We start from the raw sequence: 18,270 nt of genomic DNA on the forward strand, positions 1-18,270 counted from the left end.
CTCGTAATTCTCAGCATCCGAGCCTCTGACGACAGCCCACCCAACACAACATATGTATTTACCAAGTGACACCTCCATCCTCGCAGCCTTAACGTCTATACAGAGACTTAAAAAAATTATCAGAGATACCGAGCCACGTTGGCACAGGGGAAGTCATTAACCGGGATTGATCCCGGCCGTCCTTGGTACGGATCAATATTGGTTTTATATAAATCTGCTCCTCGTAGGGAAGTTTCGTGGCTGCATTAATGCTTAGGAAGGCACCCTCCCTGCTCACGCTCCATCCACGGCAGCATTTGATCAGAATGAATCAGGTGCCAGAGACAGCTGATGACATCGGATAAAATCATGCCATTAGCCATCTAATAGCATTTTATAAGCGTATGACATTAACCCAGTGCTCTACAACTCAATCCACTCTGCATTTTAACAGGAGTAAGCGTGCATGGGTAGAGCGAGAGGGGGAGAGAGCTTAATAGGCTGGAAAGCAAAGCAAGCCATGCCTCGGTTCCCACCGAGGATATTTGGGAGCTGCAGCGTGGACACGTCCAACGCAGAGACATGAGCTTTCCTCCCTGAATTTCTCGGTTTGCCTCCTGCCATGCACCGATAAGGCGTGTTGTGTGGGCTAACAGCTGTTTTCTCATTAAACAGGAGAGGATCTCAGCTGAAAGAGGCTGTGGGGAGCCAGGCATTTTGCAGCCCTCCACCTTCCTCCTCTTCCTCCTCTCGCCTCTCCGTGAGCCTCTCCTCCAGCCCAGACCCGTCCATGAGCTCAGGGCTATGGGGACCAGAGCCCAGCCACCCTCAGCAGGGTCAGCTGGGAGAGGTGGCAGCAGGGACAACCAAGAAGCAGGGAGCCGAGCACCCCAGCCCCGCTGGGTGCCACCAAACCCCTGGGGAGAGCGGGAGGGGAAATCTTAACCCACCCTTTCCACCTCCCCTCCTCATTTCCCCAGCCAAGCCAACTCCCACCAGCCCTTTCCTACCAGGAAACTGCTCGGTGTGCACAAACCAGGGCGAGCAGGCACCAGGAGCTGAGCAGATTTCTTGATTTAGGCCAAGGCTTTTCCAAAAAACAGATGCTAACAGCAGAGCCCCTCTTGGCAAAGCACCGAGCACCCAGCAGCCCTCGTTGCAAGCCCAGCCCCCTGCCAGGTGTTGGGCATCTCTGAAAATCAAACTCTCCTGGAGCCCCTGATTCACCTTTTACCTGCAGCTGGGTTTGATCCAGATCAGACACCATCAAAAAAAAAAAAAAAAGGTGCTGAGATGCAAGTGATCCCTTCTCGGCTCCCAGCCAAAAAGGGGCTGCTTCTACTGTGCCTCAAACCTGACCGCCCACACCTTCACAGGACCCGGTTCCTGCCAACCCAAAGTGACAAAGTCTCGTTTCACAAGCGCCAAGATTGCCAAATTGCTCGCTCCTCGGGAACAAAAGCCGGGCACGGCGCTGCCTGCGTGCATCAATTTTAGTTGTGCCACTGGTCCTCTGACCCTCGCGGCGCTGCGCATCCAAGAATAATATTAATAATAGTCATGCCATTAAGCAAGATGCTTGGTTTGAATCTGAAGATTTTGAGAAATGATCTCATAAATTTAATTCCCGGGGTACCATCTTTGAGCGTTAACAGGCACAGTCGCCTCTGAATTCTGGGAAATGAGCATAATTACATGGAGATCGACAAGGCACAAATGCCAAGAATTCTGTTAACCTTTAATACTGCAAAAAAACTCTCCCCTTGTAATTATCTCTTTCCTTTGTCTTAAATGTTACTGATGAATATTTAGTGGGATAAGCAAATAAAAGGAGGCTGAGGGGTGCAAGGAAGTGCAGCCCTGTGTAGAATAACTCCACAAACCTCGCGGCTGGGAGCTGGCACCACGGCATCGCTGCGTGCTTGGGTGGCTGGCACCCCAGGTCACCAAAACCACCATGCAGGGGATAGTGACCCTTCCGTGCTCACGTGTAGCCACTGCTGTCTCATGGGGAGCTCTGGGAGGGCAATTTGCCTTGCACCAAATCCCAATTACTTCCCAGCACTGCTACCAATTCACTTTCGTTTGGGTCCCCGGCACGGGCATGGAGCAGTCCTGCGGCCCCAAGCGTGATGCTTCCAGGTGGCCTTTCTGCAACCCGAGCTCCGTCTTGGAATAAAAGTTCCCGGGTAAAAAACGCATCACCTTTCAAACACATCCTCCCTAGGGTTGCAAATGGCACTGCCCTCTTGCTGCACATGGAGTCTGATGGAAAGAAGATTTTCTCCCGGAGCGAACTGCATTAATATCTGTCACCGCTCTGGCATTTCTGCCTATAATGATGAAAAATATGTGCAGACAATGCGGGGTGCTCTCAGCACCACCTCCCTCCCCACGAAGAAAAATTAGAAGCAGCTGCTGCTGTTGCCATCCCCTTTGCGGCCATCCAGCATTACCTCTGGAAGCCCATTATTTGGGAGCCGGCGCGGGGCTCACGGAGGATCACGACCCATCCATATTCAACGCCTGCCTTGCTGCAGGCAGGGGCTCCGCTCTCCCCTCCTCTGGAGGCCGGTGGAAAGGTCACTCTCTGCTTTTAATGTCGCAGCAGCCCGCCCGCTGTGTGAACATGGAAGGGATGAAGACACCAAGGCACGGCTGCCCCGGCAGGTGGAGCGCACCCGGCTCCCTTGCAGCACGCGCCCTGCACTGACCCCAAAAGCTCAGGGCAGTGGGGCAATGACAGGAGGTGCAAGCCCAGCCTCCAGGAGGTCCCATGGTGGCTGCCCAAGTCCCTCCTGGTCCTCGCTGCTATCTCACCTCCCCAGAGCTCTGCAAACACACCCCAAATACATCACATGCTGCAGCCCTTGCTGCCTTGTAGAAATAGGGTCCTGGGCTCGAACCCCACTGGAGAGCTTACAGGCAGTCTGCAGAGTTGCTCCAGCCCCAAAGCTTTACCGAGCCGCTCCTCCCTCGTTCCAGGAGGAACAAAGGCAAAGCAGGATTTATTCACAGTGGTCTGGGGAGGGCAATGCAATAAAGGGGTTAGCTCATTACGAGTGACACCTCCCCTCCCTACAGAGGTCTGAGATGCTGCCTCTGCAGCTGCCGAGAAGAGGAACACACAGCAAAGCCCGGAGACAGGGCTGCAAACAGCAGTGAAGGCTCCAGAGCTGCCCAGAGCCTGTCAGTGCTGCAGTCGGCTTGGAGCTGAGCCCATCCTGAGCAGCATCCCCCCGCCGGTCACTCCTGACCCCAGGACGCTGCAGATCTTTGCCCTCCTCCCTTCCCGCTCCGTCTGTTTTAAATTGGTGTGAGCTTTCCAGTCTCCAAGCTGCTTTTATGTCCCTTTAAAAGGTTATAAAAGCTGTCTTTATATTCCAATAAAGGGATATAAAAACAACCTTTTTTTGCAGTTAAATAAATGTGGTTAACTTCTCCCCCCCCGTTAATACTTTTTGCCGTGGTGCTGTGTGTGTGCACGGGCTGCTGCCAGGCGCAGAGGTGCCAGCGGGGCTTGGGGCATCGCACCTCAAAGCTCCGTGTCCTGAGCACCCGGACACCTTCCTCCAAAAGAAAAAGCATCCTGAAAGCTGCCTTTGGCCGAAGGAAGGGCGATGCTGCAATGTGAGGCAGCTCCTGATGGACCAAGAGATGGACTCTACACACCAGGCAGCACCCAGCGGGGTTTTACATCTCCTGGATGCAACTGGAGGTGATGCAGCCAGCACAGGCGTGATAGCTAGCGAGCCTTAGCACCCAGACCGTGCCACCTTTCCCCCCGGGTGACAAGGGACAGGTCACTTCACCACTCCCCGCCAACCCCCTGCTCCTTGCAGCATCCCCTTAGACCCCAGGGACCGCGGGTCAGCGTTTGTCCCTATCAGAGCATCAGCACCATGCGGAGGGTGACGGGACCCTGCTCCCACTGCAGACACGGCTCAAATGATTATTTACAGCCTGTGCAGCCTCCTGCAGCCCACAATCAGTCTTTCTCCAAAGCACTCTTTCCTTGGAACCACAACGAAGAGGATCTACACCGGTCCCTCTGCCCGTCCGATGGCCTCTCCGGGCATTACAGCGAGCAGGTTTATTATTTCAGTGACAGCCCGTTCTGCAAGGTGAGCACAGCTCGTATGAATCAAACACCTCGGATCTCATCCATCACCCCCCCAGCACAGCACGGAGCAGAGTTATTGGGATCGGGGGGCTGCGGGGAGCTGGGACGCTGGGTGCTGGCACAGAGCTGCAGACGGCAGAGGAGTGGTGGAGGTCTGGGTCCATAAATAAGGTGTGAGCAGCCATCGGGAGCAGAGGTTGAAGCCTCCCAGCCTCTGCCCCCTTTTAATTCACCCCCAGCCCCTCCAGGCCACACGTGTAGGACGGGGGCTGAATGCTGGCGAGGAGCAGAGCAGATCTTGCAGGCTTTGCCCCCATCCACAGCACCCGTCCCAGACCAACTGAGCCACCTGCAGAGAGCAGGCAGCCTCAGAAAGGAGATGACTAATTAACCCAGCTAATTGCCAGCACTGGGCTCCCTCTGTGGACGCAGAACGATGAGGGCACAGGGAGAGGGTGAGCATCCGAGGCTCCCCGGGGAGCTGGAGAAGTGTTTACAGTCCCTGGCACGAGAAAATCCATACTCATCTTGGCTCCGGGAGGCAGGGCTGCCCTCCCACGCTCCTATTAGCAATTTCCAATCATCTTTTATTAGGCCTGCATTGATTTGCTGCTCATTTCGCTGGGAAGGGAGGCCTAAGAGCTTCGGCTCGGTCTCAGCCGAGGCACGCAGGCACGGAGGGAGAGCCGGGCTGGGGGCTGACACGGGGGCACTTTTCCTCCCCTGGGAGGAGCAGGCGCCCAGCACCACGCTTCTGCTTCGGCGTCAACATTTCCACAGAGCAGGCGAGGCACAAACTGTTAGGAGCCATCTGAAGACTTTGTTCCGATACCGTACACATTAGCACATACAGCACCCGAGAAGGAGTACTGGAATATCAAAACAAAGCGAATTTACAGGTTTTTTTTCTGTTTTTTTTTTTTTTTTTCCCTTCCTGGCAAAGCCTTCCCCACAAGTTATCGGCTCCCGAGGGTTTGTGCTGTAGCACATCCCTGTTCTCTCCCACCCCGCTGCTCCTCGTGCCCCTGTCCTCAGCTCACCCCCGAGGTGCCGGCGTGGGTGCAAAGGGACCGGTGACAGCAGCAGGGTGACAGCTCCACGGGGGATGAAACCCCGTGGCCCCAACACGTCCCCCTGTACCTGCACCCCACCACCTCACTCCATCACCCACAACGTTGTTGCATTTCAACTGAATTATAAATATACCTCCCCCCAAAAAATAGCCCTGAGCGAGCTCTGAAGCACCGCAGGGAATATTAAAATGGGAGAGCAGCTTTAGAGGAGAAGGGTTCACAGATGCCTACGGGGAGGAGGATGAAAGCCAAGGGCTGCAGTCCTGGATGTGCCTCGCTTCAGACAGCCCTTAAATCCTGCCCCAGATCTGCCAGCACACAAACTTTTCCTCCACTTCCAGCACGTCAGCGGTGTTATCTCCCCGGCAAGTTGCCATTTCTGGGCACTTGAACCCAAAATTGCCCTGCTTGGGGATGCTGTGGTACACAGGCATTTGTCATGGTGCTGGTGGGGGGCTCTGTGAGGTCCTGAGGGCACCCAGGCTACAAACCAAGTAATCAGACCATGAGAAACAAGACAAGGTGTTTTGGGGAGCCCTCTGATGTCAGCGGGTAACTTTGGCACAGGGCAACAAGGCTTGGCTTCTCCACGCACATCCCCAGTGCCAATTACAGCCACGTAATGTGCAAATTGGGTCGGATCCACAGGGCCCGATCAGATCACAGCAGCTTTGAATCAGCCCTCATGGCATTTAAGGATCCACTGCCCATTTTCCCCCTCCGTTGCCCATTTTTCCCCTCGCACACGGCTTTTCTCCCTCCACACCTCCAGGCAGCCAGGGGAGAGGGCAGGGAGGCACAGCCCGGCAGATTGCGAGACAGGGGATGCCCAACAAGGACCACGCTGCTCTTCCCACCCAGTTGGTGCCTCCTGGTGCCCTAAGACCAGCCGAGACTCGGGGACCCCCCATCCCACACCGAGCAGGGCCGTCAGACCCCTCTCCGGCACCCGCTGTGCCTTCCAGCTGGCAGCAGCAGGCAGCTCGCAAACGGAGCAGGCCAAATCCTTCCCTGGTGGAGCCTCGTTAAAGCCAATGATGGTGCACCAGGGAGGACCCTGGCCCACTGTCCTGGAGCGGAGCTGGTGCCGAGGCCAGCTGGCAGTGCTGGTGGTGGCAGGATGGATGCCTGGCACCGGCACGGCATCGGGGGCCGCATCCTGCCCCCGCCGGGGGGAGACGGGCTCCAGGAGCGCAGCGCCGAGCGGAGCACGGCCGGAATAAATAACCAGCAGCGCTCCAAATGCTGCGGAGAACCGGCCCAAATTGTCCTCCCAGCTCCCGTGAGCAGTAGGTACATTTCATTAGCCCTATTATGCTGACAGGGAAAGAGGCACTGGGAGCTTAATAATAATAAAAATGCATTATGTTACAGCGCTCGTCATCTGTATGTCTCAACCAGCTCCAAAAGGCAGGAAAACAGCTTTGCTTGTTGTAACGGGGCACAGGGAGAGCGAGGTGTGTGATGGGGCTGGCAATTAGCTTCAGGTTGCTCGTCAAGCATGGGTTTGGTGAGTGGGACCCCTCTCACCAGGGGAGGGACAGCGGGGTTGTCACCCGTGGAAAAGCACCCAAGGGAATAGAGGAGGCTTTGCTCGCCGGCACCATGAATTCACCAGGTGTGGGTTTGGGAAAAAAATGGAAAAATCCCACTGATGAGAGCAAAAGACAGGTCCTTGTCTTCCATCAATAGGAGAAGCTCCTGCAGCTCTCTCTCTCCACGTCTTCTCCCACCGATGCCAAGGGACCCACGCGAAGTTGCACCCAAACTCGAGCTGGGTAACGCACTGGCAGCACGACGGGTGCAATTACGGGATGATTACACAGCAGCTGCAGTTCCCACACCTGTAATTTCCACCACACACGTATAACTCGGAGGCCAGCTCCACGGCTGCACGTTAATTAGAGTGTAAGTGCGGTATCAGTGGTGCCACTGAATGCTAAAACCACACGGCCGTGGTGGCTGGCGAGCCAAAGACACAATTGTGGAGAAGTCGGCAACCTTAACGCCGAAACGGAGAGAAATTCCAGCTGTAAGGACTGGCGGGTGGTGATGAGGTTATTCAAAAGCATTTCCACGGTGTAATTACACTCCATTTGTGAGGTAATTACATCCCCACTATTATACACTACAACCCTCCATTTTGTGCCTAATCCTATAAGCTAGATTCAGAGGGATAAAAGGCAGCAGGAAAGGCATCCGACCGCCGACAGGAGGAAGGACAGACCCGGACTGATGGGGGCAGCAAGAGGAGAGGAGCTGGGAGTGGGGATGCTGCAGGTAGAGGACTCCAGGCTGCAGGTCCGGACCCTTACGGCTCGTGCTGGGACCAACCAAGGGGACGCCAACCCTCCATGGAGCCAGACCCGGCAAGGGAAGAGCCGGGCTCAGCTGCCTGGGACCTAGCGAGGAGGCACAAGCGCTCATCAAAAGCCGATCTGCTTCTGCAGAGCAGAAAGAGAGGTTACTTCGGATTAATTTTTCACTTCAGAAGCTTTATAGGCAAGTTGTGAGATTGTCAGATGGAGACACCTCGGTATTTTCTGAGGGAAAAACTCGAGTGCCGGCTCAAGACACCTCTCCGGATTGTCAGGTAATTTGTACCCAAATGTTTAAATTAGAAATTCCTCTTATCTCATCCAGGTCTTTTTTTGCGGGGGAGGAGGATTTGGAGCTTTTGTGTCTTTGTCACTCCCTAAAATCAGAGCTCACTGAGGTCCCTGAGACATTTTTCTGGCCGTACGGCTCCCTGGGATGATGCGCTGGGTGGGCTGGGAGCTGTGAGGCTGGGTAAATATTCCGATCATTAATTCCCACCAGCTCTCAGGTCACGTCTGGACCTCCAGTGCTGCACGAGCTCATTTAAAACCACCCCGGCTCACATCCTCAGCGCAGCCCCAGCTGGGCAGACGCACCTGATGCGGCTCCCAGCTCCCCTGCTGGTATCGCCATCTGATCTCCCTCACCTGCTGCTATTTGCATTTGTATTCCTGCTCCTTCCCCAGGCAGTGCTGGGAAGATTTGGGCACAGGAGGGGATGTGGGTGCAGCATCCGTGGAGCAATTCAGTGAGGTCTCCGAAAAACCCGAGCCCGTTCTGCACTCCAATAGCATTTACGCAGAGCAGGTATGTGGGCATGGAAATACAGCCAGATGGGACACAAATGGGGCTTTCTGGGGTTCTCCTTCTTTCTCGTTGCTTCTACAGAAAGAATAAAGCTTGGCCAAATTATTGCCTGCAGAAGTCGTGCAGCCCCAGCAAAGCAGAGCACCAGGTCCCAGCTGCCCCAAGGGCTCTGGGATGCAGCAATGCCCCAAACCCTCTGCTTGGGGCTGCAGGAGGGCAAATCCTGCAGGCTGGGAGACCAGGAACCAAGGGAACAACTCTTGAATTTTACCCACACGGGCCCACAGCCCCTGTATGGGCATCAGTCTCTCTGGGAACAGTTTCACCCAGTGCTCCTTTGCCGGGTGTGAGCACGCCTGCCGTGGGAAATATGGGCTGAGCTCCTGCAGGAATGGTTCCCCCACCTCCATTAGGGGCTCAGCTAAGCCATGAAGCCTGAAAGTTGATTATATCTTTCATTAGAAATGACTGGATGATGTTTTTAAACTGGAAAATGAACTCGCAGCTAAGAGGAAACACTTTCTTGGTGAGGCCATAGAATATGTTCCCCGTGGAATAGATGCAGTTGTGAGAGTCAAAATTAAATTGATATTAGAAAATTTCCTGAGGGGAAAAAAAGTCATACACTGCTGCAGAAACAGCATCACACAGAGAGCTGACTAGAAAATGGAAATCCACTGAAACTCAAATATATATATCTGTGTGTGTGCTTTTAATGAAAAAAAAAAATTCCCCTAACTTCCCCATCTCAGTATGAAATTCCCAAAAAGCCAAATTTCCACAGAATAGATTCCCTCCCCCTTGGAAGTGCCATTACATCTGAACCTAGAAGGGCATTTCAGCTGGCTCCTGGCTCCTGGAGAAGTCCCCTGGGTTTCCCAAACTCCCTTTAGGTGGGACACGAGGCCACAAGCTGCGGGGGTTCCTGCCCTGCAGGTCCCCCCTGCTGCACCCTCCTGCCATCAGCCTGCCATCAGATTTTCCCAAGGGAAAAGCAATTGCTCTGGAAAAACTGAAATGGTCCCAGGAAACTGCATGTTTTTTGCAATGAAGGCTCTTTTTGAAGGGAAACTTGCTTAGATGGAAAATTCCTAGCCAGGGGTGGAGAGATGGCTTTCTCCACGCTGACTCGGCACAAAGCGATGTGATTTCAGGAGCTGGCAAAGGACAAAATGAGAGGATGCACGGGGAACCACCACATGGGCATTCCTCCACTGCCCAGGTGGAAATGTGGAGGTCAGGCAGGGAAACCTCGTGGGTGCTGACCTCTTATTTGGACCTCAAACCCCACCAAAGCACCGGGCGCTTGCCCGTCGCAATTTGCCTCTGCAGCCAGAGGAAGGGAGCGCTCCAGATGCGATCGCAAGGGGACCCTTCAGATCAGATTAACAAAAAGCAGCCGACAGCGACAGCTCCTGCGCTGTGCTGTAGCCTGCTAACAACTCCCTGTAACAGCCTCTGAAAAGCGACACGGATTCCTGGGGCATTTCCACGCCGCTCACAGGAGGCTCCCCAGGGCTGGCTCAGCAGGATGCGGCCAGCACCCACTGGCCCCCAGGCTGCCCGTGCAGCCCCACCAGCGCGGGGACGCAGCCATCCGACCTCAGCACTGCTTCAAATGCCATCCTTCCCTTGCCTGCTGCTCATTTCCTTAAATCAAAGCGTCCCACCTGGCTTAGTTCCCTCCAGGGATGAGCACTCAGAGCTCCCCAGCTCGTTCCCAGCACCACAGCTCAGCACTGCCCCTTACAGCTCCACCACCCCACATCAAATCCCCCCAGACCTTCATTTTGAGATCCTAAATAAAAACGGTTGTGATAAAGACGGGCTGGTTTTATTAGCCTACACGTTCCAGCAGTGTCTCTGTGCTTTTTTTTTTTTTTTTTCCCCCTGCAACTGTGACATGTCAAAACTGCTCCTAAATGAGAGCCAAGATTCCTGCGCAATCACACGACTCCAGGAGCATTACGGAAAAACATCGGCACTGATGAGACCTGCGAGACCCGCAGTAATAAAAAGGGGGGGCTGCTGGCACATCTGCTGCCAGCAGCATCCTCTGCACCTTTAGGAGGGGACTCAAGCTCTTTGCCAGAGGGGCTGTGGGGCTGCAAAGCAATCTGCGCATGGCCAGGGCCGGAGCGAGGTCAGGAGGCGAATCGGTGCTAAAGAGGAGCCAGGACCTCCAGGGTCCGGACTCTGAGAGGGAAGCTAATAAAAAAGGCAGCGTCGCCACGCAGGCGGGGAATTGTTGCTTGATCCCACGGATCACAGCCAGCATCCTCGTCTGGAGGGGGGCAGCCAAAGTGAAGAGACTTCCTAGCCATTAAGTTGCGCTATCAAGTGCCCGCGGTGAGGTAGCGTAAGTGGAATTTCTCATGGCACCGGGTGGACCGTGGGGCCGGGAGAGAGCCGGCTTGGGTCAGCAGGTTGACCTCGTGCATTTTCTAAAGATCTCTCCCTTCGTCTCCCCCATCAATGCCTCGTCCTCTGCGCTGCCGGCGGCGCCGGGGCTCCCTCCCCGGGGAGTCTCCTGCTGCCCATCGCTCGGCTGCAGGGAACTTTCTTAATGGCCAGGCAGAAAATCTCTCCCTTCCTCAGCCCCCGGCCATCTCTCCTTGTCCTACCACCTTCCGAGACCATGAATAATTCCCTTTCTTCATTTCCAACCTCTCCTGGAAGGTATTTATAGGCTGCGCTCACTTCCCACCTCCTCAGGAGGCCTCTCCTTTGCTAGACTTTAATTTAGAGTCAGACCCAGGCAGCCGGCATCGCAGTGCCCATCAAGTCACCTCACCGGCTCCTCTCTAAACTGTCAGGAAGGGAGTTTTACCCTGCCAATGATTTTTTTCTTTTGCTCAGATCTGTGCAGGAGTCATCCCGCTCCTCCCGGGCAGCAGCACGGTTCTTGTATGCGCTCCTCATCGACTGCTCGTGGTCGGCACAAAAATAGCACACGCGGGAGGGAAGGGGAGGGCAGGGTGATGGTTTTACAGCTGGGACTGGTAAAAAATCCTCCAAAATGCTGAGAGCTGAGACCGTGGGCCCTCAGCTGCTTTAGGGCATGATTTTATTTCGGGCCGACCAGCAGCACCCAGGCCCTCCAGCCTGAAGTCATCCCGGCAGGGCAGGGGGTGCTCTCTCGGCGGCAGCTCTTCGGAGCCGTTCTCACCCCTGCCGTTTCCATCTCCTAGCAGAGCAAGGCAGGAGCAGAAGCAGACAGCTGAATCACCACGGGGAAGACAATTCCCAGGATGATTCCTGCCTCCTACCAGAGGAGACGAAATGCGCAGACGAAAACTCTGCAAATGCTTTTCAAGGGAACAAAAACCCGTGTGGCGGTGGCTGATTTCCCAGTGCAAACATTTCACCCAGCCCTGCGAGTTGTCTGCGGTCCAAAAAGGCTGTCATAACGTCATGAGCTAGGCTTACATTTTCTGGCCATCATCAAAAGAAGCCATCAGGGTTCAAGTGGGACAGCCCCGTCCTCACTTGTAGCCCTGACATGAAGCACCCAACAGTGCTGCACCCAAACGCGATGAGCCTGATGCTGCAGCACCCAAAAACACGGAGCCAGCACCCGCTGCGTGCAGCACAATGCTCCTGGTAACATGGGGATGGGGAACCCACCAAGCTGGGATGATGCAGCCTCTGGCCAGGCTGCTTTTTCCTCCCTCCCTGGCTGCTTTCCACCCTCTCCTCCTCCTTGAGGTACCTACCAACGTGCTCATGGGACCCCCAACTCTTCCCCTGGCCCCTAACCTTAATTCCTACCCTGTCCCATCACCTCCCGCTTGCTCATGCTGTGGCTGGGAACCTTGCATCTCGAGGAGAGAGAAAATCAACCCTCTGGACTGTGCTCAGGACCTGTCCCCATGTCCCCACGGGCTGTACAGGTGCCCAGACAGGCTGCAGGTCCCCAAAGCCCCACCAGCAACCCCCGCACTCTCAGGACATCCATTCCTATCTGCTCTCTGTCCTCTTCCAGTCCCCAGCTGCCCCCTTCTCCTTTCTCCATTTCCAGCAGCGCAGGGGAAGGTTGTAAAAGCCAGCTGGGAGGGAGGGAGGGAGGGAGGGAGCTGCTGCTGTTTGACAGAGCCAGAATGTGGCTACGGCGCTGATGAGCTCCCCTCTGCACGCAGGCGCTGAGAGCAGGATCAGTACCTCGGGTGCAGCAGGCTGCGGGCTGATAGGATGCATCAGCTAATTTACTCTAATGGTCCCAGAAAGGGTAGGGATTGCTCTCCAGAGGAGAATGCACTTGAGCTGGGGAAGCAATAACCTAAATAGACACCGGTTTCCAAGCAAAAAGTCCTTTAGGAGAGAAGAGAGGACCTAGAGTTGAATTTTTCTTCCCACCTGCGCTGGAACTTGGCTGGGGATGCTGGAAGGGAGCTGCCTGGGCAGGGAAAAGCATCAGCTCTGCAATCCAGAGAGCAGCTTTTGGAAGAAGCCAGACCACGTCTGGCCATCCAGGTCTGCTTTCGGAGCCCGCTTGGAAGGACTGACGGCAGCCCTGGGCACAGCCCAGCCTGGCTCCATCCGCAGCCCCCAGCAGAAAGTCAGCCCCATCTGTGCTGCGACAGGTTGATATAGAGGGCGAAATGCCTAAGTAAAATTCCACAACAGGGCATTAAAAAGATGTAATAAAATATACACGAGTTATTAAATATTGTCATCAAGATGAACCATAAATCAGAGATTTTATGGTTTCTGATTATAAATTCCATTTATTCTGTAAGCGTTTAAAGAAAGAAAAATGGAGACTCGGTAAAGATTTAAGCCTCGCCATGATGCTGATGATATTTCACTGTTGCTTGCGGATGTCACATCCGTGGGAGCCCGGCGTTGGGTGCACAGGGTTGCCGGCGAGGAGCCTCTCACCAGGCAGCCCACAAAGGCTGCAAAGCTCCTGGCATCCCTACGGACACCGCCACGGATGCTCCTGCCTGCGCACACCCAGCGAGGAGCTCCTTGTGCTGCCTTCCCCACGTGCCCTGCACGTCTGCACCCTCGCAGGCTCCGCTCCTCGCTCCCACCTCCCTCCAGGCGCGGTTTACGGCTTGCAAGGCGAGGCTGACTCTCGCAGAGCAAGAAATCTAAATCACTTTGGGGCAGGGATGGAAACGGCGAGCGTATGTGGGCAATACTACCTCTTTTTCCCCTTCAAATGCCAAAAGAAAATGTCAAAGAAACTGCTTGCTTGAAAAGACTCGCGGGTTCCAAATAAATTGCTGGGTGGCAGCAGGCAGCTCCCATCTCCCTCGCCACCCCACAGCACGGTGGTGCCTCCCTCCGAGCTGGAATTTTCCCTTCCCTTCCCTTCCTGGCCCTGCTGAGCACAGGGAAGCACGGAGACATCCTGCTGCCCCTCCTGCTGCCACTAAGAAATGTCAGGAGAAGCAAACCTGGGAAATTCCCAGCGGGAAAGCAAGCAAATGGACAGCCCGTGCCCATACCCCTTCCTGGGGCCGAGGAGCTACCAAAAAAAAAATGCTGAGCCCTGGTGTTTGATGGGCAGGGGCACCCGGGAACATCAGGAGCCTGGAGGTGCTCGCTCCAAGCTGAGCAATTCCCAAGGTCACTGCCCCTCCCCATGCCTTACAGTCACAAAATGTCATTAGGTGGCTTCCTTTTGAAACCCCAAAATGGTTCATTGTCCCCATTTCCCCGCTGAGACTCGTCAGACAGACAAACACAATGCGTGGCGTGGCACGGGCTGTTCCCAACCATCCCTCTGTCACCACCACACCGCCAAACCCCGACCCTATTACACCCATTCACTCCGAAGCCCCCGAGTGCAGACCCACAACCCACAGCACCTCGCCGTTCAGTCCCACCCCTCGGATAGGCTGGGTGGAAAGCAGACCACAGGGCAGATCCCGGTTAATTAGAGCTCGTAAAAACCAGCTCAGCGCTGCACCAGAGAGCGGGGCTGATTTGCAGCTGCCTTTAAAACTGAGCAGGGTTACTGCTTCAGCAGTTTTCCCAGCCGGTTTTATGGATGCGACAATAAAAGCCCCGAAGCCGGCGTGCGGTGCGTTTTACGGCCGCAGCATCTGATAACGCCACGCCGCCTTATCGCGGCAGGAACGCGCGGCGGTGCCGAGCCCCAGAAGCCTCTCAATGGGGAGATCCGAGGCGCTTCGAACGAGCTTCGCCGTATTTCCAAATAGCCTGCGCCGAGGTTTATGGCCTTCCAGATGAATGCAATGATGGGCTGACAGGTCCCCGTTTATCTGGGCAGCAGCACGCGGCAGCCCCCGCACCGAGGCTGTCCGTGCTGATGGGGGGCACCGTGGCTCTGTAGGGCTGGGGACCCCACCGTGCCGGAGCTGCGCCTCGCCTGCAGTGGGGAATTTTTGTAATTGTTGGGTAGAAATGCTGCCTCCCCATCCCAAAGTCCTACTGAGGCTACCGAGCATCGCAGGCTGCGCTTGAACCACCGCGCTCAATGCACACAAGGTCCCCATGGTGCAAGGGGGGGATCTTTGGAGAGGGGGAAAACACGGAGGAGCCCGGCTGGGGGACACGGTGCTGAGCCCCCAGTGTGCAGCCTGAGCTCTGCAGGGTGGAGTTGGCCGTGAGAGTCCCTGTGGCAGCGCCAGGCATGGGCAACATGATGCCTGGGGATGTTCTTGGGAACGGTGCACGGGCAGATCAAGGGAATTAGGGGAGAAAAAGATAGGGAAAAAGGAGCACACGAGGTTTATGGGGTGGAAAAATAATCAGGGGGTTAAAAACCTCACTCAATGCCTTTGCTCAGCCAGGAGAAATCAGCGCTTCCCTCCCTGCTTTGCAGCCAAGTGTGTGCACTGTGGCTTTGGGTAAAAATCTGATGAAGTAAGCTTTATGCATGAGAAAGGCCAATCCGTGGCAGACCAGCCTTTCGGAAAAAAAAAAAAAAAAAAAAAAAAAGGCAGGGCAAGTGTAAGGAAAAAGAAGAACAGAGCGAGACTGATGGGGTCAGGGCACTGTTAAGGATGTCAATACCCATCACTCACCAATAACCTTTCTGTAACTCCTGACCTAGCAGTGGCTGTCGCAAAACCGCAGCAAAATTAAAACAGAAACGAAGCAGCAGCAGGTCCTGGGGAGAGGAGGCAGCGGCTGACAGGGGGAGGCAAGGGCCGGGTTCGGAGACAGGAGGGGGCACGGCGCTGGACCGGGCAGCCTGCTGCAGGTGCCCCCCGTGATGAGCACAAGGGATGCAGGACACGGCGGGGATGGAGGCTCGGCAGAAAGGGGATGGGTGATGATGATGATGATGATGAGGAGGAGGAGGAGGAGGAGGAGGAGGGGGTCAACATCATCCTGTTGACGGCAGCGGGGTGCTGGAGGTGAGCATCCCCCAGGGAGGGAGGGAGGGAGGATGAGGGTGATGGATAGGCAGAGGGACAGCAGCTCGCAACAGTTGGAGGGGTTACGGCATGCTCGCTCTATGTTTTGGGGGATTTCTGCTAAAAAAGAGCTATTTCCTCAGGTGCCAAGGACATGCGTGTGGTCCTGTGTCCCCTGGAAGCATCAGGGAAAGCAGCAAACTGTCTTCTCCCAGGGCTGGAGCTGCTGCAGCAGTGCCCTCCCCTCTCTTCCTGCCCCCTGCTCTCTGTGCAAATTTAAAGCATGTTCCAGATACGGGCTGACCTTTACAGCACACATGAGAAAGCAAAAGGGGAGCTGGAAAATGCACAAAGGGAAAATCTGCCTGGCAATGGAAAACTGGCCAGCAGGAGAGGAGATGGGATGTGCCGCATGGAGGAAGGGGCTCTGGCAAAGCATCAGCCCCCACCAAAACCAAATCTTCATTTCAATGCCTTCCTGATCCCCCCCCAAGGGTACGTCCTGAGTGGCTTTAGCCCAAAAGCAGGTGGGTGCTGCTTCTCTGCGGGGCTGACCTGCTGCCACAGCCCACCCCAGCCCTGAAATGAGCTTAGCGGGGGCAAAGCAAGAAGCCCCAGCACAGGGAGCTGGTCTTGCTGGGCTCACCTGAGGCTCAGCTCAGTCATGGGTGGAGATGCTGGGGCTGACACGTGCTCCCCCTGTGCCCACAGCTTTTTGCCACACCAGGCCCAGCCCTGGCCAAGAAGAAGACGTGTGGAGGGAGTGCAACCAGGCAAACTGCTCACAAACAGCAGCAAAAATGCTGGGAACCCACGTACGCAGCCACGGCAAGGAATCACAGGCTCCTGGGGCTCACCCTTCCCCACCACAGCCCTTTGGGGTTTAATTTCGGCCAGCACCAGGGCTGGTGGGTGAGACCGTGCGTGCAGCAGCGTGCGGGATCGACTCCGGCTTCCTCTCTGCACGACGCCAGCAGCTCAGAGCTGATCCATCTTCCCTGCCGAAAGAGCGTAAACAGCTCAGCTGCAGGCTCGGAGTGCAAGAGAGGACACGCAGTTGGAAATTTTAAGGGCCAATTTACTAGGTAATTTACTAACCACACTAATAATTGACATTGCAAGCACCGCGCTGCTGTCCCCAGCTCCTGCCTAATCCCCGGAGCAGGAGGGAGGGGGCAGCTCTCCCCGTCCTGCCCGTGCCGCAGCCCCTGCTCTGCCCTGTGTGCCATCTGGGCAGCCGTGTGCCGCTCAGCCCAGCCCCAACAACAGCAATCCTGGCAAAAAAAACGCTCCCCTGATTAGCATGCATGCTTCCGAGCCCTGATTTCACCTGAGGATCTCTGCGAGAGAAGGGTGTGTTGTAATTACCACCTCTTCCCTAGATGTAATTAAAGACAAACTGAAGGGAGTTGCGCCCTGTCTCTCAGTTTTCCTGAAGCCTCTCCCCGTGCCAAAAAAATAAAAATAATAATAAAAAACAACCTCTCTGCAAGAAAACTCCCAGCAGCTTCTTGGAAAAAGGCAGCAGCTCAGGCTGGAGTGGCAACCTGCTTCAGATCAGAGGAGTTACAGCAGGCTTCCCTGCAGCCAAGAGGAGGGCGATGGTGCCCAGTACCCCATAAAACTCAGCCACCCGCTTCAGGAGGGGAATTGTGCCCCACGGGAGGAGCGCAAATGTCCAGGTTATGCCTGACACCCCCTGCTTAGGCAACTGCGGCTGGTGACGTGAACCCCAGCCCGTATTTACCGGTGGTGGCATCTCTACAGCAGTGGAAGCAACGAATTCAGTCCCCAGAGATGCTCACCTAGAAGTTCCCAGGTCATTTAATTCCTGCACAAATGAGAGGGATGTGCACATTTGGTCCGAAACGCTGCCTTATTAAGTCTACATTTTCCACAGCAATGTGTTGATTTTGACAAAAATGATGCTTAGGATTTTACCGGCATTGATTCGCCTCGTTCCCAGGCACCTTTTCTAACTCCTTGTGTTTTACATCCCCAGCCAGCAAACCTCTGGGAGAGGCGATGCGAACAGGGCTAGCGAGCCACCCTTCCTCCCCTCAGCAAAGCTCCATTGCTGGGGGAGGAAATCAAATCCCAGACTCAAAACCAGTTCAAAATTAACACAATATTTATATCAGCCCCAAATTAACACCAGCCTGGGCACCACTGGTAGCATGTTCTAACGCCACCATAGCCGGGTGCTCAGAGGGCTGGGGCGCGTGTTTGCATGAATCCAGCCCTGCACCTGGCTGCATCTACACGTTAGCAAGGAGGATGAAAGCCTGGCCAGCAGCAAGCAACTCCGGGTGCTCAAAGGCACGGAGGGTTTGCAGAGCCCCCTAAACCACTCTCCAAAAGAAAACCCAAACCGAAGCAAAAATCGGCTCGTGCTCCTCCGAGGTATTTTGCGTTGAGCACCTTCAGCCTGAAAAATCCCTCAAAACTCCTCGTCACTTACAGAAACCCAGGTCGCAATTTGCAATTAATCATTCCCTTGATTAATTTCGCCTCCTTTTCTGCCGGCGTGCAGCCGGCGAATCCCCACGGACACGGCATGCCACGGGCGTAATTACACCGGGGGTGGGCTGCCAGCACGCAAAGCCAGACTGGGAAGTTGTGGAGCAAGAAA

At 55.2% G+C, this 18,270-nt stretch overlaps 1 protein-coding gene across 8 annotated transcripts in view; it reads right to left on the reverse strand.

Moving 5' to 3' along the window:
• LOC137843657 (protein CEPU-1) overlaps positions 1-18,270 on the reverse strand; it is a 332,157-nt gene that overhangs the window by 135,677 nt on the left and 178,210 nt on the right. The window contains exon 1 of one of the 8 annotated variants that reach the window (XM_068659172.1): positions 990-1,119. The exons of the other annotated variants lie outside the window; for them this stretch is intronic. The gene's annotated coding sequence lies outside the window, so the exon portion shown is untranslated. Of the gene's footprint in view, positions 1-989; positions 1,120-18,270 lie in introns of those variants that run through there. 8 annotated transcript variants of the gene reach the window in all.

The sequence above is a fragment of the Anas acuta genome, chromosome 23, assembly GCF_963932015.1.
Source record: "Anas acuta chromosome 23, bAnaAcu1.1, whole genome shotgun sequence".
NCBI lineage: Eukaryota > Metazoa > Chordata > Aves > Anseriformes > Anatidae > Anas > Anas acuta.